General features: G+C 45.0%; 1 protein-coding gene across 9 annotated transcripts in view; it reads left to right on the top strand.

Moving 5' to 3' along the window:
• PPFIBP1 (PPFIA binding protein 1) overlaps positions 1-22,430 on the top strand; it is a 102,188-nt gene that overhangs the window by 15,017 nt on the left and 64,741 nt on the right. For 8 of the 9 annotated variants that reach the window (XM_030959628.1, XM_030959627.1, XM_030959626.1 and 5 more), the window contains exon 2: positions 14,340-14,415. The gene's annotated coding sequence lies outside the window, so the exon portion shown is untranslated. Of the gene's footprint in view, positions 1-13,956; positions 14,015-14,339; positions 14,416-22,430 lie in introns of those variants that run through there. The other variant, XM_030959621.1, reaches the window with a different exon arrangement.

Below are 22,430 nucleotides of genomic sequence, written 5' to 3'. Positions count from 1 at the left end.
TAAATACAGCATACTTCTAATGACATCCTGTGCAGGGACAAAGCAAAAAATTACACATAATTTTTGTGTACTTTAAAATTTGTCAGTTTTGAAAAAAGGTGGAAAATGAGTAATGAAACCCAGGCAAAGCAGGAATGAAGAAAACATTGCTTTAATATCTTCTCTGAGTGATGAGAAGCAGGAATTTTCCCCCTCATTGTATTTTAAATGAGTTTAAAACTGTGTTCCAGACAGCTTGTGAACAATCAGAATGCAGGGGTGGTTTTGTGAGCAGAAGGGCTATTATTTGGGCTTTCTGGCTGGGTTCCAGCTCAAGGCGTCTCAGTTGGGCTGAAATGCCTCCTTGCTATAGGCAGGCATAACTGTTGCCTCCCCCTGCTGTTCCTCAGGGACCGGCAGCCTCTCCTCCCATTTTTCTCATGCTGATATCCTTCAGAACTGAGTTAAGCTCTAATGATCTCACCCATTTATTGAACTTGACTCCTGCTGGCAGTGAAGGGCTTGTGTGCCCAAAATGCTGAATGATTATCTGGCCACTCTTCCCATGGTGAGCGGCTGAGGTGTTCTCAGCTGTGTGTTCCAGTGGAGCTGGTCCCTCTCAAGTGAGTCAAACATGAATGATCTTGGGCATCCTTAGAAGGAAGAATGCTGTTCCGAATAGCAGTAGGTGTGCTTTTAAGGATGCCAAGGGGTCTTAAAGCTCTGTTGTAATTATATACAGCGCTAAACTTTTAAAACAAACATATTTAAATATGTATACAAATATTGTGTTGCTTTCTGAGTTTGTCCACAGGGTATGATGGAATTGTGTTGAAAATATTGGGGGAATACTTGGAGAGTTTTGGGGTCCCTGAGTGTTGGTCGCCTGCAGTGGAGCTTAGGCATTGTTTAAATGTGCTTAATCAAACATTTGCCTGTGTCTCCTGCCAATTGAAGTTAAGCACTGTGCTTGAATTCAAGATGTAGATGGGAGGGCAGGTTGAGGACAGTGCTGGAGTTAGTTCCTCGATGTAGACAAACTCTCTGGTAATCAATCTGTTTATCTAAGTCCTGCAGCAGTTTGTCATTCCTGTTCTGCCGTTCCCTTTGCCTGTACTCTCCCCTCCTGCTGCACTGCCATTCAAAGTCCATCTCGCCTCAGAAGTGGCTCTGCCTGTCCATAATACATCAAGTGATGTTCCTGGGGCTGTGTGGCTTTATGGAATGTGTTGTGTGGATAGCTGCTTGTATCATCTCGAAATGCTTTTCCTTGCAAGAATGCTAATGCAGTGTGGTTCATCATGAACTGAGTTTATAATGTAGTGATATTTCTCGTACAAATACCCAACCCTGGGAGCGAGGTTGGTGTTTTATTTACTGGGTGTTGTTCAAGAGTTTTGCTGTCTCTTGCTGCTGCCAACTCTGATCTAGAGGAATCATAGAATGGCCTAGGTTAGAAGGGATCTTAACACCCAGTTCCAGCCCTCCTGCCAAGTGGACACCTTCCACTATCCCAGGTTGCTCAGAGCCCCATCCAGCCTGGACTTGGACACTGCCAGGGATCCAGGGGCAGCCACAGCTTCTCTGGGCAACCTGTGCCAGGGCCTCAGCACCCTCACAGGGAAGAATTTCCTCCTAATTTCTACTGAAACCCCATATTCTTTCAGTTTAAAGCCACTCCCCCTTGCCCTGTCAGTACACGTCCTTGTCAAAGTCACTCTCTTGTAGCCCCAGAAGGTGCTTTAAGGTCTCCCTGGAGCTGCCTTTTCTAAGGGCTGAGCAGCCCCAGCTGTGAGTCCTGAGGGAATCCTGCTACCACGTGTGACTTGGGCAGGTCCCCTTTGCAGGACAGCTCTGAAGCTGCATGGTTCCCTGCCCCTGCAGCCCAGGATGTCCCAGCTGGTGTGAGGGGTTCCTGTGCTGAGCTCTCTGTGTGTGCAGCGTGGCTGTACCGAGCTGTCCCCAGGCTGTGACCCTCCCAGTGTTCCCAAACTGAACACTGCAGGTCACAGGAAGTACAGCTGCATCGCTTGGAGTCTCCTCAATTCTTTAAAAGGATTTCCTGGGAACAAAGGCTCTCATTGCTCCTGTTCTTTGATTTGGTTTGTTGTTTTTTTTTCTTCTTCTGCCTGCTAATAATCTTGGCTTCTTGTTCACTGTTCTCTCCCTTTTTAAGGAGACTGGGGAAATAATGATTTCCTTGTTTTTTTAAATTCTGAACTAAGTTTGCTGTGGTATGTGTAAGGCAAATAAATCTCCTTTTTGCTGCTTCTTGGCTTAAGAATACATTTACTTTAAGAGAAACTATAGATCTAAAACAACAAAAAATACAGTTTGACCTTTATTAGTTAGGAAAATTATGATGTAATGAAATGGCTACTGAGAAGGATTGGTGGCAACAGTCACATGGCCCTTTACTTGTCATTTTCCTGGCTCCACTTTCCAGAAAGCCCTGTGCTTTGCCAAAATTGGTTCTTAGCCAGTGCAACTATAGTGCCATGTGAGGCTTAAAGTTTGCTTTGATATCTGCCCTCACCCCAATTATCAGTTTTATCAAATTTAGATTGAGCAAAGGCAGAGAGGATGACTGGTGAGGGTTTGCAGCAGAGCTCCCTCCTGTCCCATCTATCCTAGAGCAATCTCACCCCAGTGGAGCAGCCTACCAGATGTGCTTGCCTGCAGCACAGCCCTCCTTCCCCCCTGGCCAGGCAGGCTGGAGCAGGAGGGCAGAGGGCCATGGGGAAAACCTCTCCTTGCAGCCCAGGCTAAGGGCAGCATCCTCGGGGAGGGCTCTCAGGTGGCCATATAGCCACCTTCCTTCCTTTTCCCACCCCACCCTGCCCCTTGACATCATCTTGGGGATAATTGCAGCTGTTCAGGGGAGCAGAGGGCTCCAGCTGCTGAATCAGTGTGGCGTTTGGGACTAGACTGCATCTCCGCAACACTGACTGTAAGGGATCTGTGACTGACATGAAAGGACTTGGAAAACATTAAAAATTGGTTTAGTCCTGCTCTGTCACCTTCTGCCTCTGCTTTCGTGATGTGCAAGTGTAAACATCAGAACTTGGCTTTCTGGGACTAATCCAGCCTTGGCTCGAGGAAATTGATATTTAGGTGGTGCTCCGTTAAGTCAGTCCTATGACTTTGTAAAAAGTGCCCTTTGAATCAAATCTGGTTCCTTTATGCTCAGACAGAGAGTGGCCTGGGTTAGCAGACTCCCCTGCCTTTGTTCAATGCTCTCTTCCCTCCTTGACTTTACAGTGCTGTCGGGTCATACCCCACTTAGCTCCTGTGGTTTGCATGGCTGCCATGTGGGAAATCAGCTGCAGTCCTCAGTCTGCTGCAAATCTGATGGAAAACTTTGTTGTTTGGCTTGAACAAGGATTTGAGGAGACTTGTGGTGGCTTATAGACCGTTTGAGAACACACTGAGGATGGATTGGGCAAAGTTCAGTCTTCAAAACCATCTCCCATGCTCTGGTGCATTTGTTTGCTTTTGTCTGTGCTAACAAAGCTTATTTTGAATTCTCTATCAGCATCCTATGGAGGCTCCTGTATTACCTCTGCATTTATTACAGCCAACTTCACAGTGTTGGATTTGCATAAGCTTAACAAGGTTACAATGTACATGTTTAATTAAAAGTAGTAGAGCCTTTGGATAGGAAGTCAAAATCTCTATTATTAATACAGTACAATTAAGTTTCTCAGTACCTAGCTAGTAATTACACAAAATTCATTGCAGTATGGAAAGACTGTTTGGAAACAGAAGCATAGAGGCATGTAGAAGGAGGCTTTTGCAAATACCAGCTTCCTGAATTGTCCTACTCTTAAAAAAACATTTTCTCCCTTTTGTCTTAAATTGTACTATATTTGCTGTTTGGAGTTTGTAACTACAGCTATTGCTTTGCTTGGCGTGGGTGGTTTTAAACAGCTAAAGCTTTGAGGTTTGTGTGTCATGAGGTGCTGCAATCCAGTCATTCATTTTCTCTTCCTTGGTGAGCATTTACGGAAATTTTGAGGGCTCAGTGAGGACTTGGACTCATTGAGAAGCAAAATCATCTGTCGTGAACACTCTTGGATTACAGGGAAGGCTGGATACAAATCTGTATTCCCTGTTTTCAACTAACTTGTAGGGAGTGGTAGTCAGTGCAAGATAGTGCACTATTTCAGAACTATTTCAGCAGTGGCCTTTTCAGCATCCGGCATATTTATTGTCCAAGAACAGTTGGAAAAACTATAGTGAGATGGGTCTTTAAAGTCTGGATTGCGTGCACAGGACTGGAGTCTGAAACAGAATAGCAGCTCTGGGTTTAGGATGTCTTTTGTTGCTTTCCCTGAGGGAAGCCTGGAACAAGGTGAAGAGATGTGCTGGAGCCCTTTAATGGGTTGGCAGCAGAGCCCTGAACACAAAGCCAGAAGCCAGAGCATGCTGTAGTGTGATCACCAGGCAGTAATTGTGGAGCCACAGCTCTGGGCAGACACACAAGTGCTTTGGCTCCCCTGTGGCATGTGGTGCTGGTGTCTGTCCTGCTGTCCTGTCCTGTGCTCATTCTGAGCATCAGGTAAACTCCATTTACCCTGCTCTGCCTGGAGAGTTCAATTCTTCAGTGCTACAGTGCTGTTTGGTTGGGGTTTTTTTTGGAAGGATTTCTTTAATGGATTTCTTTTGGCAAGCAACTTGAAGTAAACTCAGAGATGTAAAGCTTCCTAAATTACTCATCTTTTCCACACAAAACTGGGTAAAATGTAGGGCTTGTCTCAGACATTTTCTAATGATCAAATGTATCTGGCTTCAGACTGAACATCTGAAAGAAACTTCTGGGAAGGAGAGCCATGGAATAAACAGCAAATGAAATCACTTTACAGCCCTCTTTTGTATTACCAGAGGAGGAGGAGAGTGATTACTTCTTAGCAAATTAGGCTACATGAAAGAATTCTATATAAAGCAGATAAGTGCCCTAATGAGTAATAATCAGTGATGAAAGCAGAAAGGGGAAATGCATTATCACCAGCTGCATTGCTGCCATGTCTCTGAGGATTACTGGGGTTTAATGAGGACCTGTGGGAAGCTCTTTCTGTAATTCCATCTTGCAGGAGGTGATCTCAGCCTGCAGGTTCCCAGCTTGCATGAAGAGCAGGGGGGGAAATCCTGAATTAAAAAACAATGTGGTGTTGCACGCTGGGAGCCCTGTGCTTGAGATGCCGTCTCTGCAGAAGAGAGGAAGCAGGCATCTCCATGTGGCAAGTTGTGCACTGCTGCACACACAGCTCATCCAGCTCTTCCCAATTGTCCTTCTCTTCCCTGCACTTCATTTCTTGTGTTCTTCTGGTTCATCTAGACCTGGTTCATCTTAGTGCTCAGTAGAGCACTGCGTTGATGTAGTCCTCTCTTAACACTCATCTTGAGCTGCAGAGCCCCACATTTAGAAGAAGGTGCCAGTTCAGTGTCTCCTAGACCTTGTCTTTGCTGGGTTAGAGAGATGCTAGGTACCTAAGGATGGTAAACAAGGAATGTGTGGGAAGTGTTGCAGCTCAGCAGCTAAGGGGTTTAATAGAAATCAAAGTTGTTGCAGTGTTTTTGCAAGCAATGACTTGCCCTGTGAATAAAGCAGGAACTGGGTTTTACTATTTAGTCAGATATGGAAGGCTGTTTTCTCCCCTCATAAGTTTATGGGATTCTTAGAGGAAATTTCAGGATAAAAGGAACTGAGACAGAAGCCCAGTCATTGAATCAGCTTCTCATGTTGTGTGTGGAGGGGTCTCTAATGAGACTACATGCCTGTGTACAGTAATGAGGGCGGGTTTGGATTGCAGGAGGTGAAAGATATGGTGGTGACTTGCCCTGAAAAGACCTCTTGGAAAGACCTTCTCCTGTCTCCATTGCTTCCACCATCCCCTCCATGGGACAGCAGCACGTGCTCCTGGGTATGGCTCAGAGGGACAGACCCTGCAGCATTCCAGTTGGAGGCTTGGGTTTCACCCAGCCTTTCTGCACAGGGAATGATCTCCCTATGCTCCACTGCCTCTCCTGACAATGGTCCCTTCCCCAGTTTCTTTGCTGGAAAATAATCAGTTTAAGTGATACTGAAGCCTTTTTTGCTGTCTCCCAAATTTTACACAGCAGTTAAAAATCTGTTTGGGTGAACTGTTGGATTCTAGGAACATCTGTTTGTAGGATGTTTAATAGAAGCATCATTGTGTGGGATCTATCCTGCTTCTAATATTAGCTCTTCCCTGTGGGAAAGATGGTTATTAGGTGTTTCTAAATGAAGATATAACACAACAAATACTTAATGGTGTACTTGTTTACCTTCAGCATCTTCTAAGTAGTTCTTTCACATCTGACCTTTCATGTTGGAGTCTAAACAAAGTTCACCTCTTTCCTTAAAGAAACAAACAACTGCTGTTCCACAAAACAAACCAACCAGTTAAGTATGAAGTACTTATTTATCCACATTCTATGTGAAATATGAAAGTGGCTCTCACTAAGCTGGTTTCTGCTTGGCTGCTATGGTGGCTAGAGCTTGTTCTTCCACAAGAGTGAAAACTGGATGGATGGAGTAGGAGAGTTTATTGGACTAAGCTGAGTGGGAAGCTCATAGGTGAAGATGCTGTTTTCTGGGGTCAGATATACAATCATAGGCTGGTTTGGGTTTGAAGAGGTCTCAAAGATCATCCAGTTCCAACCCCCTGCTATGGGCAGGGACACCTCTCACTATCCGAGGTTGCTCAGAGCCCCATCTAGCCTGGCCTTGATATCCCCATCTGACTCTGTTTCAGGATGTGGTACAATGAATTTAGTTGGTTGAAATTCATTGCAATTTAAGGCTTATTGTTTTTGTGGGGTAACTTTACTTTTGTGCTCAGGCTCTGTCTTGTTCCCAGGCCCAGTGTTTGGAAGCTCTTTTCCATAAATCTCACCACCTTGCTCCTGACACACTGCAGTGCTTGGCTTGGAGCCCTGGGCTGTGGATGCCAGCACCTACTATTAATAAGTGGAGCCAGACTATCCCAACTGGAGAGAGATCCTCTCATCACAGGACACACCTGTGCTCCTGGCAGGACCAGCAATTTCTCCATGCTGCTGTCAGGATGTGTATTGCTCTTGACCTGGGGTGTTTGCAGGAGCAGTGGAGCTGTTGTGGCTGTCTTCCTGTCTGGAGGCTGGCTAAAGTGCCCTCTGACAAGTGGTGGATGTAGTTTTGCATATTATGACCCTGGAAATCTTGGAGGGAAGCTGCTGCTGATGACTTTTTAGCTTGGTGTGTAATTGGTATGCACTTGCAGTGGTGGTCTAGAAGTGGAAAATGATTTTGCATCTTCTTTAGCCCCTGTGTCTTGTACTCTGCCTGCATCTTTTCTGTCTCATGAACTGCCTCCTTGCTATTTTCTCTGAGCAAAAAGCTGCTTTTTCTGTTGTTACAAGACACTGACCACTTTAAAAAAGGGTAGACTGAAAGCTAATGAAGTGTTTCCTCTGAGAATAATGCTCTCTAATTGTTAGTGAAACAGTTTTTAATATTGGTGGCAACATCCTCGTTTGTTCCTTAACTAAAGTGCTGTAATAGGTTAATAAAGCAGATTCCTGAATAAAATTAGTAAGTGGGACTAACTATATTTGCCACTGGTGGCCCTGGGACTTGCCCTGAGGTTGCTGATGGAGCAGCTGCTGGGCCAGCCAAAGGAGGGAATTGCTGAGTTCCTGCAGCAGAATCTGATCCTGTGAGAGGCTGATTTGGATGTGTCTTCTCTACTTGCACAATAATTTCCCCCAAAGGTGTAGGAATGTGACAGCTGTTTGGATCTCTTTGCCTTCTGCCAAATGTGGTCAAAACTGACAAGGAAGTTGAAAATTTAATAGGCTGAGGACTGACAAACAACACTACCACATAAGCTTAATTTCCTTAAGATTCCAGGCCAGAAATATGTGCTGAGGGTTTTATTCTGCAATCATGTGCTTTAAAACTGTGTGGAACAATGTGACTAGTAGAAATGTTATTTTCAGGATCATTTGCAGTGCATATGAAAGTACAACAGCTGAATCCTGTTGTGTGCATGTGTATTAGCATGTAACCAACTTAAAAACGGCTGAAACCCCAAGTGTCTGCATGGAGAGAAAGCAAAATACAAGTTTAAAACTTATTTGTGAAGCTGGCAAAACATCTAGTTAAGTTGATCCTAATTTCTGGGGTTTTAAACTCTAATCATTTAGCTGCCTCCTCTTGACAGCAGCAAAAGGATGTTATTTTGTTCTTTTTCTTAGTAAGTATTTCTGGGTTTTCCTTCTTGCAGTGCTTCCTCCTCACTTCCCAGCTCTGGAAACACAGAGTTGGGCTGTGTGTGCTTCAGTAACAGGGTTCTGTAAGCTTGTGGTGATTGGAGCTGTTTAAGTTCCTTTGAGTAATGTCAAAGTATTGCTGCGAATGTGAAGGATGCCCAGAACAATTAAGGGTAATTGAAGGGCAGGCATGTTCCTGGAAAGTGTTATGGGGAACCTTATGTGAGAGCCTGATGCCTTTTTGTCAAGGAATATCTTGGCTTATTTTGAGCGGAGTTGGGAAGGAAAACAGAAAGCAGAGTATGGTAACACCAGTGAGGTTTAGGAGATGAACACCATTGATAGAGCAGTGCCTTTTGCATTTGATGGAGTGTGCCAGGGTTGAAAGGATCAGGGACATGGAGGCTTTTCCTGGCTTTTGCATATGTAGTAGAATAAAACCAAATTGGTGCCTGAGAGGGAAAACACTTTGATAATCTTTCTGTGTTCATTTACTGATAGCAGTGCTTTCACTTGCTCCAAAGAAAAAAGCAATCTCCTCTAACAGAGCTCTTGCAGCCTCTGCTGCTTTGGGCTGCTGTCTGACGAACAGGATCCATGGCTTTAGTCACCTCAGTGTCAGCAAAAAAGAAGCAAAAAACCAGCACTTGGTGCTCTCAGATCTGTCATCGTCTCATATCTGATTCCACAGACTTACCATCACCCTGCTTCAATAACATGGATTTTGGGGCATGAGATCTTCAGTTAAATGAATGAAGTAGTCTTCCATGTTTTTCAGACAGTTCTACTTCTTCCATCAACTAACATCTGCATTTTCACAGCTGACAGAAACTGCATGCAGTGGCACTCCAGTTCAGAGATGGACACAGTGATTAATATAAAATTAGTCATAGATTAGTCATATTTTTTCTTTGTGTAAATCACATCTAGTTTCACTTAATATCTGATAAGTCAGTGATTTGAAAGCTTTTATTTAAACCTTCTGGAGTTTGTTCTTGCTGCTGGTCTTACAAGTACTTCATTGAATGGTCTATCTTGTGTTATTCATCTCTGACTCATGAGATTATTCAGACTATTTTATTATGCTTTCAGAAAGTGTTTCTTTGCTGTGGTGATTGGCTATGTTGTCTATCCTCCAGTGCTGCTCTGTGGATTCAGTGACTTCTGTGCATGTACATTGTTCAAATGTGCTGTTTTGTGGTAGGAAATGTTGTGTGAGCTATCAGCTGGTTGGGTCACTGCAGTTAATGACGTGGTTGGTTTTGTTCACTTGTGCCAGACCCCCTGGGTTTGGATCAAAACTTGTTTTTTAAGCTCAAGGCTGGCGCTTGTAAATGCACAAGTTTTGGGTTTCAGCTGTGGGTGCAGTAAGACCCAAAACCAGACTGCCTCGTTGCTGTGGGTGCTGTGTCATTCTTGTCTGTGTCAAAATGTCTGTGGCCTTCCAGAAACCAAAAATAAAGATAAGGGCTCAAACATCTGTGTTTTCTGTTCTTGTCTAATTTATCTGAGTGCAGCTAGCCTGTCCCAGCATAAATAAGGTATCTGCTACATGGTCTGCAGGGACTGAAAAATGCATCCTGGGACAGGGTGACTTAAAGGTGAAGGAGGCTGTGTTGGTGGGTGATATTTGGCATGGATGGATGGTGTATACAGATGCGAGGAAATCATTCAAGCAGCAGCCCTGATTGCTTCCATTCAGATTCAAACCAGCCTTTGCCCGAAGGCCTTTTACAAAAAATCGTGCCATTAGTGTAAGACATGCGTCAATGGCTTTTTCCATGGAAAACCATTAACTCTCCAGATCATTCAGATTGTTAGTGTTTCTTGCTTGCTTTGCTTCTTTGGCTTTAAATCCTCCTCCCACCTTTCCAAGGCAAGATAGCTGGACACAAATCAGCTTGCATCAGTGACTTCCTTCGAATTGTATATGTTAATAATTTTTTCTTAGTAATTTTGAATCCTGTTGCCTGTGGAAATTTCTTTTTAAAACGTGGGAAGAATGTCACAGTAGCTTTTTAATTGAAACACAAACAGACAGACATGAGGCAAGTGTGTGGGAAGGAGCAGTAATTTGAATTGTGCTGTCACTACCCAGGTCCCATGTTAGAGTAATTTTTAGCTTTTAGTAAAGAGCAGGAGGTCTTTCAGATCTTGTGTCTCAAAGCCTTGCTTTTCTTGATCAGAAATGATTAGGCAAAACAGATCTTTATTTTTATCTTGTAAAGAACAGACATGAATCAGACTATTTGCTTGCAGTGCTCTTGCATTCTTCTGGAAATGTTCTTGAAACAAAGCTTCTAGGAGTAAAAAAGCAAAGATATAGTGCTTCACCTTTCTTGTCAAGCTGTGCTCTTAAACACAGTGCAACATGTGATTTTTTCAGGTCTTTGAGCACAGGGCTGTGTTCTGTTTAAATTCACACAGTGTGTAATTAATTGCATGCAGTTGTGCATCTTGGATTCGAAAAAGAAATGGGTGGCTATTGCAGAAAACATTTGATTGGCGAGGCAAAATATTACTGCTGAACATGCAAGATTGTGGGATTAGGATTTGCATTTTCTTCCTGGTTAAGAAATTAGAGTCTGGAAAAGAAAAAGAAAACCATATTGTGCACCTTTCTTTCCTGAGGATACTGGTGAGGTTCCCCCAGGGTGTTTATACTTTGTGATGTTCTCCCTATGAAAGCAAAAACCCAATTAACTCTCACCTGATTTGCCTAGTCCTGCTCTTGTTAAATGATCATTCCTAACAACTGGCTTTTGGTTATGAGAATGGTTTTCTGGGAAGTTGTTTTCTTCATACTGGAAGTGAACTTGGATTGAACTCGGTGGCGGGCTTTGCTCTTGCTGTCAAGGCTGGAGAGCCCCCAGCCACCAGTGTGCCCTCAGGTCAGGCTGTGTGTGACATGGGAGCAGCTATTCCCTCAGCTCCTGTTCTTGGATGATAATTGACCCTTCCAGTTAAACCAGAAAAGCCCCACCCTTTCCCAGAAGTCCCAACAAGTCCCAGGTTTCACTCATTGTCCTGAACTCCAGACTTTCCCTGGGGGCTGTCAGCCTTCCAGACATCCCAATGCAGGGCACGGGGTGAAGCCCCCTGGATCTCCATGTCCTGTGCTCTGTTCAGGCTGGAGAAGTGCTGGGATGAACATCACAGCCAGTCCTATAGGAAATACTTCTGTAAACAGTCTTCAGAGGTGAGGGTATGCAAGAGGGATTTCTTTAGCTTAGGGTTAGAAGGTGTCTGCTAGGGTAGCGTTGGGGTTTAACCCAAACCAGCAACTAAACCCCAAAAAGTCACTTATTCACTCCTTTCCTGGTGAGATCAGGGGGAGAATTGGAAGGGTAGAGAAGTGACAAAGCTTATGAGTGGGGATAAAGAGTGCAAAAGCTGTGCACACAAGCAAAGCAAGGAATTCATTCCCCACTTTCCATGGGCAGGCAGGAGTTCAGCCATCCCCAGAAGAGCAGGGCCCCATCACAGGTAGCAGTGACTTGAAAAGGCAAATGCCATCACTCTGAGTACCCTCCCCCAGCTTTATATACTGAGCATGATGCCATAAGGTCTGGAGTGTCCCTTTGGTCAGTTGGGGTCAGCAGTCCCAGCTTTGTCCCCTCTCAACTCCCTGTGCACCCCCAGCCCCTCACTGGGGTGGGCTGAGAGGCAGAAAAGGCCTGGGCTCTGTTCAAGCCCTGTTCAGCAAGAACTAAGCCATCTCTGTGTTATCCCCACTGTTTGCAGCACAAATCCAAAATTTAGCCCATGCTACCCACCGTGAAGAAAATTAACTCTATCCCAGCCAGAACTAGCACCGGAAGTTCATTAGTCAAAATTAAATTGAGTTTGAGGAAGGAAGGACATGGGGGAGTGGGAAATGAAGCCCACTTCCCTAGCAGCCTTGGGAACAAACTGAATCCTTGTGTTGCCAGGGTCTGAGGCAGTTTGTTCCCTTTTGAGGAATGCAGGGACAAGTTCCCTTCCTCATCAGGCAGCCAGTGGCCGTACAGCTTGCCCGAGGTGTGGGCTGAGTGTGTAGCTCTGACTGCGTCGAGAAGGAAATGACTAAACTTGCTGTCAAACCACGGTAACAAAGAACATCTTTGATTTACCAAAATAGTGGTGGTGGAGACGCTTGGGAATAGCTGTGGTGCTGCCACCCGTGCTGGGAGTAGCAAGTCAGGCTGGAGAACAGCCCTCGTGGGGAGTGTGAGTCTCCTGCAGTGTGGTGGGAGACGGACCTGGGAGGGATCTTGGTTCTGAACAGCTGCTGGGACTTCCCTGTGCTGCACAGGACTCTGAGGGAGTTGGGGCAGCACTGGTGGCTGCAGCAGGAGGGCCAGGCCAGCTGTGACAGGCAGAGGTGGCCAGTCCCACGCAGCAAAGGTGCAGCTGCAGAATCCCACGGCAGCTGTGCTCCACATCTCCTTCCCCCTGCCCAACCTGCTGCCTGCGTGTCCTGGCAGCCCAGGCAACAGCAAACCCAAAGGTCCTGTCAATCTGGGAGCCTCAGCTCCAGTCAGATATTTGTAATGAAGGGGAGAAGCTCCATCTAATTATAGGCTTTCCATTTCGGCCCTTCATATTACTTTAGGAAGGCTTAAAATAACACCGTTAACTAACTTCTTTTCCCTGGCTTGCAGTTTCATACATGACATTCTGCAGTGCCCTTTATAGAAACCTCAAATATTTTTTTTTGCCCCGCCTACCACATTTTGTGTCTTTTTCCATCTGGCAGATGTTTTCTCCCTGTGTTGCACAGGACTCAGTACATAATTAGTCTGTTGCAATAGCCTGGAGCCCCAGTCCTGTGACGGAGTCTGCTTGCACAGGCTCCTATGTCCTGCTCAGTTCTTTGTCATTTTTTCCCCCTGGTGGTTTTGTTCAATGTACTTTAAAAACTGTTCTGAGAAGTAACAAGCGCCCAATCATTTGTGTGCTACTTGAGATCATCTATTATAGCCCTGTATAGCCCTGAAAATGTTTGGGGATTTTCCTCCCAGTCATACAAGGGCTGAATTCTCTCTGTTCCAGTTTATAACCTCTGGATATTTGCAGTTTCTTGCCACAAGTCAACAACTAGTTAGTCAGTGTGCCTTTACTTTATTCCTACATTTTTGAGCTGATTCTTTGCTTTCCGATCATGTTACTTCCTTGTCTTAAACTCCTGCTGTTGCTCTTGTCATGATTTTTGTTTGGAGAGCAGTGTCTCAGTGTGCCAGTGAAGTGTCTCAAGTGGGGGTACACTGGGGTGTTCCTGATTGTTTCTATCCTTCTACCAACCATATTTCACTGAACATTTGTATTTGAGTCACTTACTCTTATGCCTCCTCTGATGGGAGCTCATGTAACTGCATAGGTTTGGAAGTTTTTAGTTATTAGCCTGAAGTTTTATTCCCCAAACTTCCCTTTTGCATTTCAGATTCAAAGCTACCCAGAGCCTTCTCCTGTAACAGTTCTGTCAGATTTCCCATACCAAATAGCTCCTCTTCTGTGCACAGTCTGTAGATGGGAGTATCCGAGACTAAAACTTCCTGTCAAACCACAGGACAGAGAACATCTTTGATTTACCGAAATAGTCACAGTAAAGAGACTCAGAAATAGTTGTTGGGAGTGAGTTGTGGGGTTGGTTCAGTGCTATGGGCTGCTCTGACTTCCACTGGTTTTACTTCACACCCTGATTTTCAAATGTTCAGCAACATTGGGTGCTCGTTTGGGGTTTGTTTTGGTCACAGTAGTGAGAAGGAAGCCTTGCCAGGTATTATTCACCTTTGTTTTGTGCTATATGTGTGTGATCAGCTGTGGAGGTCAAGGGCAGGCACAGGCCAACTGTGTAATGTAGAGATACTGAGAAATAATGCTACTGGGAATTATTTGGAATTAACAAGCTCATTTCCTTTTTGTACATCAGTTGTCATCCTTTAATCTCTTGGTATTAGCTTTTTTTAAATGCTGTTATGTACATCATCCACAGTGCTTCCTGTATCCTGTGTTACTTGATAATAAACTTTTACAAGATATCACTGTTAAGTCATCTCAGGCTTTGAGTGATTAATCAAAATCTCCATTTCTCTTTTTCTCAGGGTTGGATGTTTATATGGATCAGTAGTACTTGCTCAAGAGTGACAGTGGAGATCAACACTAAGTCTGTTCCTCTGAGTGAGTAATCTAAACCCACTGCATTGCTGTCTATTATCGACTATCTGCTGCTTCTTTTTGCTTTTTGATATCTTACACAACAGCTCCTTTGGGCTTTCATTTCAAATATCATTAAAATTATGCTGTATATGATTTCCATTAAGAGTTGTAGAAGAATGTCAGTCTGCTTCTGCAGATACCCATTGTTTTTGCATCTTTTAAAGGATGGTCCTTACTTAACACAGTCTAAGCTGTTGTTTAGTGTCAGAGAAATGTGGAAACGGTGTTTAATGACAGTAGATTTAGGGTTATTGTGCGGATTGTGGCAGGGTAATGAAGTATGTTTGGGTTATCCGAGAAGCAAAACTGAAATGAGCTGTTCTGTGGCACGTGGAGGGTTCAAGCAGTGCCAGTGCACCCCAGTTTGGAGGGTTCAGCTCCAGCACAAGATCCCCCTGGACATGCTGTGACTGAGTGATGCAGCTGTGCATGTGTAGTGAGTCTGACTCAGCAGGTCTATGGCAATCTGCAGAGAAACTGCCAAGGGCTTTCAGATTACTGGGGCAAGTTTATGAGAAAATGCATTCAGCAAAACAGAGTATGTGTTGTGAGATCCTTTGGAAATGTCCCAGTTCTGTTGGCTTCAAGGAGCAGCATTTTGCATTTGGTCTAGACTGATTTGATCCAAGTAGCCTAGTGCATGTCAGACCTGGCAGTCTTGTTTTGGGAATGGTTTTCCCTCATCTACTTTGTTTTGGATATTATGGTATGATTTAGCTTCCTAAATTCCAGCTGGAGAGCTGGGTCAGATTGCTGAGCGAGCACTTGATCTGTGCACCCCTTGGCTGGGATGTGCTCATCCCATAACTCTACAGCTGGGCTCCCAGTCCTAGAGGATGGGAGGACTGGTGTCTCATTTAAAATACCATTTCCCTTATTTTACTCCCTTACCCTCTCCATAGCCCTTGGAGTGCTTCTTCGTGGCTCTCCAACCCTTCCCACACTAAATCACTGTGCATGAGCTCTCTCTGGGATTCACAGCTGCCCAAGGTCTTGCACCAGACTTGGAAAGGAGTGCGTGTTGTTGCTCCTTGTTTGTGAGAAGCCCTAAACTCCACTGCCAAAAGCTTTTATTCCCTGGGTTTTTAATCACAGGTCTGCTGGCACTGGAAGTGGTTGTCACCTATTGTCTCCCATCCTGGTCACATTTGTTCAGTTTTATCACCACTTACCAGGCTTGGTGGGATTACACTCCAGCTGGATTTGCATCCATCATGGCTGTAAAAACATGGTTAAAAGTCTGATGCTGGCTAGCAGCCACCTTCTGCTTGATGTGTGTTTGGAGACTTTCAATCTGCTGGCATCGCCATGCAAATGTCTTGCCTTTGCTGGAAGTCTCTCCCTCCTTGCTCCCCTTATGCTGTGCTGATTTCCCCTGCCTGGGACATGAATCTGCCTGGTTTTCCCTGTCACTGGTGCTGCTGCTCCCTGGGAGGGAGTGTGTGTGTCCATGTCCATCCAGGACTGAAGTAGCAGGTGCTCAGTCCTCCCTTCTCCATTCCTGTGGCTCCAGGACTGGCAGGTTTCTGGCATTTGGAGGAGCCAGACCTGTTGCTCTCAGCAATCAGTCTGAAAAGCCTGATTTCTCCAGCTGCTGCTTGCTTTCACCATTAGGCAGATAAATAAGAGCCTCTCCTAACGAGGTGGCAGGAAATTCCTGTGCCTGACTCAGCAGTGACAGGGGCAGGGGACTGTGTTTGGGGCTGCTGGCTGCTTCTCCCAGATGGAGAAGAACATGGGCTTCTTTGCTGGGTTACCACAAGTTCAGCACAGATGTCTCACCTCCAGTGTCACCACACAGAATACACCAAAGTGTTGAGAGTGGAGTTTCAGTGCCTCTGCCCACAGCCTCTATTTATCCATAAAAGTATGAATTTCCATCTTCCCTCCTTGGCTAGCTCCATGTTAAACATACTGCTGGCAGTTCAGCCTTGCCCCACAGTAAGGCCTCATGTATAAATAATCCAGAAAAGCTAAATAAGGCTTTTAAAATAAGCCTTAGCAGAAACAGCTGCTTTAGTGTGGTGCCATGAAGACATGGAAACCTGGCTAAGTCCGTGTAGCCAGAGTCAGTCGTAGTCCCTGCAGCTCCTGCTCTTTCCTAGCAAAACCCTGCAGGTTTGCAGGTGTGTCTTCACTCCCCTTCACCAGCTCTGAGTTAGGTCTGTGCTCAGTGACAGCAGATTTTTGGCATATCTGAAGCTGAGACAGAGCACCACATGCAGCACTGAAATGATGTCTAGTCCACCCTCTTACAGTGCCTGTGTGCAAGAGGCAATAATCAGTATTTGTTGGGTTTTCCCCCCTCAATGTCACATTGAATACAGGAGGGAAAGAAGCGCAAGGCTGTTTGTCTGTGTTCCATTTATTGGCACTTGATGGCTTGTCCTGTGGGGCCCAGCCCACACACAGCTTTTCTTGGGCTTTTAATAGTTGTGCTAAACTAAATTGTACTCAAAATAGTAATAATTTCAAGCATTTCCCCAGAGCCTGTGGCTGTTCTGCCTGTTTATGGGAGGTGCAGTGCTGCCCATGGCTGGGACAGGGGAGGGTTCCCAGGCAGGCTGTGATGGGATTTTTCTGGTGTCTTTTTCCTCCCCTTCTTTGGAGAGGAAACACTGCTGCTTGCAGAAAATAAGTATTTTATTGTGCCTTTGCTCCTCACACTCTGTGTGATGTGGTTTGGGTAACCTTAATGTAACTTAAAGTTCTGCTCACCCACAGTTCTGATGGTGGCTCTGTAATACACATGAATCTCTGCAGAGAGGGGGGATGTATCTGTCTGTAAACACTGAGCAGCCTGCCCTGTTTGTCCAGCATGTGACCCCTCTGCTGCACACAGCGTTTTCCTGCCTCCCTCCCATCCGGTTCTTCTTATTTTATTGACTTTCCCAGTCCTGGAAATTGCTTTATATTCAGAAAACATAAATTCATCCCTCACAAAGCTTGCAAACCTGATTTCAGTTCTTCCCTTATTCTTTGAAAAACTCTTTTTGCTCTCTTTAAGACCGAAAATGTACATTTTCCCTGTTTATTTAGACAAGCTTATTTTGTTCTGCAGAAATCTTGTCAAAAGCTAAGTTTCTTTGCTTGCATTTATAATCCTCTGAGGTTTATGTATTGGGAATAATCTTTGTGAGCTGGAAAAAGATTGTCCAATCTGTTTTAAGATGCCCCACTTTTTGAGTATTGCATCTCATTAGGAATACAGTTGGCTGTTTGCATGGCTTTTTTCTTCATCTGTATAGCTTGGGGGAGAAAATACATCATTTCTTCATCTAGTAATAATGCTTGGCACTTTGCATCTTCAAAGAACTCTGTGGCTATGGATTGAATAATTCCTATAACACTGTGTAGTAGCTTCTCATTATCATTTCCTGTGTTCTACAGATGGGCAAAGTGAACAAGAAGTCAAATGAGCTTAAGCCATGGAAAGAGAAACAAGGTCAATTTGAGTTCCCACCTTCCTGACTTCTACTAGAGCAAAAGGAAGTTTGATTCAGGTTGACACAAAGGGAAATGCAATGATCTTTCCTAGCCTTCTTCACTACTTTCTCTAAGTGCATTTTCAGGTGTCATTTTTTGATGGTTTCTTTTTGTATCCCTAAATAAGTTTTCTCACTGACTGATGTGGTTGGAGGTGTGTGAGGAAGTGTCTGAAGTTTTATAAAGGTGAAGCAGCATGTTAATGGGATTAGGTTTGTGGGGTGTGACTCACTGCTGTCTGCGGATCTCTCTGCTCCTTCCCTCCTCTTTCCTCTCAAACCTGAGGCAGGGGAGACCTTTTCTGTATTATTTGGGAATATTTTTCCCCATCTTGTTTTCCATCTGAGACTAAGATGGGAAAAGTGAGCCTTAAAATGGGAACTGTGTCAATACATAGAAGCTGATCTTTCTTGTTTCATCTGCCACATGCCATGCTAAGATCTTTTTTTTCCCTCCCAGGGACTGTAGTGGAAGTTGTTGGCTCAGAGTGGTGTCTGGAATGATGTCATTTGCAGAAAAAAAATCATACAACTGCGCTAAGCTATAGGCCTTGATTTAGAGCTGCTTAATTCCCAAATGCATTGCATGGCATGTAGAAAAGGTGAGTGCTGTAGGCAGTAAACTGTGGAATTAGGCACTCTGTTACAGAGGAAGTCATGGTAACAATTTTGTTGCCTACGTGGTAGAAGTTAGTTAAAACTTTTTTTCAGGAATTCTGTCTTTGTAAAAAGTTACTTTGGAGCATTGGAGTGTTAGGGCAGTTTGATCCTCTTGGGGAGAATGGATAATCTGCTAGGTGCGGAGGAGCATGGAAATCACATGAAGAATTCCTTTATCTTCTTAGGAAAATCTCGTGGCTGCTTCTCTGCAGGCTCTCAGAGGTTCCCTGGCCACCTTCTGACTGGCTCCACATGCCTTGTTTGATAAACTTTCAGGCAAAAAGCCTTGCTTGGCTTAACACAGCTTTATTCTGGGCATGCCATGCTAGTGAAGGCGGTGGAGAAAGCAGCTGTCTCCAGCCATATGCTCTTTTTGGGGGTGCAGAACTTTGCAGAGACATTTTTAGGGGCTCAAGATTTAGTTCCAAGATTATATTTAGTTTTCTGTTTCTGATGGGTGGGACAGATATCCTGATGCCTTAGATGAGACCTTCAGTGATGGACGCAGCACCAAGGTATCACAGCCAGTATTTTTATTTTCATTTTTCTTTGACTTTCTTATATAGTTGATACCTCATTTGTGCATGCTCCTTCCTTCCCAGTGCTGGGCAGAGCTGTCCTGAGCCACTCTGTGCTCCCAGGGCTCTGGTTTCATCCTCTGCTTCTCATGAGACCCAAATTGCTGATTAATTGTGTGCTGGCTCTTTAAGGATCTGAATGTAGCTTTTCATGAATCTGGATGTTTTTCCCTTTTTGGGCTTGGGAAGCTCTCAGGGCTGAGTTGGGACCTGGAATTTGCAGCAGTGAGTGCAGAGCAATGGTGAAGGCTGTCATACCTTGCTTGCAGGGTATGAGTACTTGTGGTGGGGTCTTGGTGTCTCTCCTTTGTCATCTGGTAGCTTCTCTCACTAGATTTTGATTTCAGCTGCTTAGGAAAAATGTCAGCAGCTCAGCATGTGGGGACCTGCACGTGCATCTGGGGTTGTTCTGTTGTGTTTGTTTTAATTTTGTGTTCTGTAATTTTTTTGAGGTATTGCATCCAAAAGTGGTGAGTGCCTCCAAGAATGTGCCCAGGGCAAATTGCCTGGATCATGCTGATACCCAAAGAATTTTGTTGAGAGCTTTTAGGATCTCTGGGTGTTCCTTAGGTATTTGAAATTAAGAGGAAGGGACCAACTGGCTGGAAGATGATTGCCCAGGGAGGGTTGGATGGGGCTTTTTTTGGTTTTTTTTCCCCCTGGGGCATCAAAGCACTGTCAGAAAGCACTAAGGTCTTCAGTAGAAAACCAGCTGTTGTCATTTTTCAGCTCTCCTCACTGCCAATTGGTGACCTCCATTTCTCCTGTGTTTGAAAAGGCTGAGATGGTGCGGCCCACGTCTGACAAGTGATAACTAGGGAGCCTGGCTGTGTTCTCTGGGGGGATTCCAGCTGTAAGCTGGCCCTCTAAAATGAGCAAGGAAGTGGCTTCCAGACTGAGGTATCTGGAAAATGTCAAGGAGTAGGTGACAAGGTGTGAAAGGCAAGGGCCTCTCCAAGCAGTGAGAGGCTCCAGAAACCTGTCAGTGACAGCAGTGGGAAAGGTAGTGGATGCAGCTGGAGATGGGCTGGAGCAGGAACTCTGTGTCCAGTCTTTCCCCTCTCTCTAAGGGAGGCTCAGACCCACTCTGCATGAAATTGGTGTTTGTCTCAGCCTGCTTATGTGCTGGCCAGCCCACGTACTCGCTCCAGATGTTTTTATCTCAAAACTGGAGATGCACCTGAAGTTGTCCTTCCAGGATTTGGAAGCTTTTTTTTTAAAACTGTCTGTCTTCTAGTGTTTCCAAGGACACATCACACTTTGAAATCATGGTATTAAAATAATTGCTTTTGAAATGAAGGGAGGGTCATGTGCCCTACATCAGAAATTCCTCTTAGTGCTTATTAATCTGGTATATAAATGTCATGGCTTACATCCACAGGGTGTTTATATTGAATTTTTAGCTGCATCGGTATCTCTTGCTCCTCAGAATAAATGCCATATAATCTGGTAATGAGCAATATTCTTAATTTAGAAACCAAAAATAGGACATAGACAAATCTGAGTTACTGGAAGAAAGTAGGAAATAGCCTTGCCTCATAAGGGGAGAGCAAGTTCAGTTGAATCATCTAGTGTTTACTGTAATGGTAAGGCCAGAGAATTCTGTCTGTTTCCCTAGGATGGCCCAACAATTGCCATATTCCAAAGTCCTGATCCTTCTGTGGTACACCTCTTCTGAGGTGTGTAATGGGGTAGTTGGGAAACACTCTTCTTTGCACACCCTGAGGAGGTCAGTGCCCACCAACTGGAGGCATTAAGCAGTAGGGATTTAGGCTGATGCCCTCTAACACCATGTTTGAAGGAGATAAAGTTGTTCCTCTGAGACCTACAGTGAGCAGCACTGGCTGGGACAAGATGAGAATTTGGGAGTGGAATCATCCTTGCCGTGGCAGGTGGGCATCATCCAAGATCTCTAATGTCTGGAGCACCTTCCAATCCGACACCTGAAGGAGGTGCTTTTTCTCATGCCCTTAGCAACTGTTCTTAAGTAACAGCAGTGGAACCAATAGTCATAAAAGCATCAGTGGCTAATAAAGTCAGTCCCTGATACACTAAGGGTGTTAATACTGCAGGATGTCCCCATGGGGTGATGACTCAGTGGCCAGTGCTTGTTTTCTCTACTCCATGAGGGGCATAGGCTGTTAACTTTTAGCTCAGGTGCTGTCTGAGTGCTGAGCAGATGGGTGAACTTAGTTCAGTGGAGGCTTTCTGTGACTCATTGCCTTTTCCAGACACAGCCTGCTCTCCCACCCTGTGAACTCCCTCAGTGCAACAGAGCAGCACTTGTTTGCCCTGGTTCACTGAGTGATTTTTGGTTTGTGTTCTGTATGCAGTAACAGTGGCTCTGTAACCCTAAGTAAATTTTGCCTTGAAATATCTTGGTAAAGAAGTTACCTTTCTATGTGATGGTGGTGTCACACTGAACCAGAGTGATGTGGAGCAAGATCCATATAGGAAGTGAACATGTCTTTGTTACAGACTTGGTGTGAGTTTTGGAACTTCACTGTTTCCCGTGGCCCAGGTCACACACACACCCCCAGAGCTGTGCTCTGGTGGTGCCTCTAAGTGGAGAAGGAAGGCAGATTGTCACAACAATGATCAGGATCTTTGTGTAGATTTGCTCATGTTGTGTTTGTGGCAGAGGCCATGTCTGGCAGATGGTCTGAAGTCCATCGAGGTGAGGAGAGGGCTGCTGTTTATTACTGATAGCACCCACAGATTGCACAAAGCTGCCAGGATCTGTATTTTGAGGTCCTCTTTTGGTCACTTGGTCAAACAGGAATCCAGTGTTAAGCATGTTCCCAGCAGCATTGACTTCAGTGGCATTAGAAACATGCTTGACATCAAATGTGGGCTTGTGCAACTTGCTGATCTCAGGCTGGGTGGGTCTTGCTGAGAAGCTCCTGTGCCGACAGAAAGACTGTCGCTATTTCAGGCTGTGGTTCTGCTCGGCTGTCAATCCAATTTAAGGGGACCAGATTATAAACACTGTGAAATGCTGAGCTGGTGCAAAGCTGCTTTGCTGATAAGGAGCTGTTCAAAATATTTGGAAAGTTCAACTCTGCTGCGGACTGGGCAACCATTCCTGGCTCCACTCCCAGGGCTTAGTGCCAGGGGTGTTTTGGCTGGTTTGCCTGCTTGGCCGGATGCCGAGTGGCCGAGGCTTGACATGCCCTCGGTGTCACTGTGCCTGAGGGACACTGGGGGATGGCGGTAGTAAAGCAGCCATCCCGGTTCTGCCATCTGGGCAGTG

This window comes from Camarhynchus parvulus, chromosome 1A (assembly GCF_901933205.1).
Source record: "Camarhynchus parvulus chromosome 1A, STF_HiC, whole genome shotgun sequence".
Lineage (NCBI taxonomy): Eukaryota > Metazoa > Chordata > Aves > Passeriformes > Thraupidae > Camarhynchus > Camarhynchus parvulus.
The sequence above is the reverse complement of the archived record's forward strand: the minus strand, read 5'-3'. Positions and strand labels throughout refer to the sequence as shown.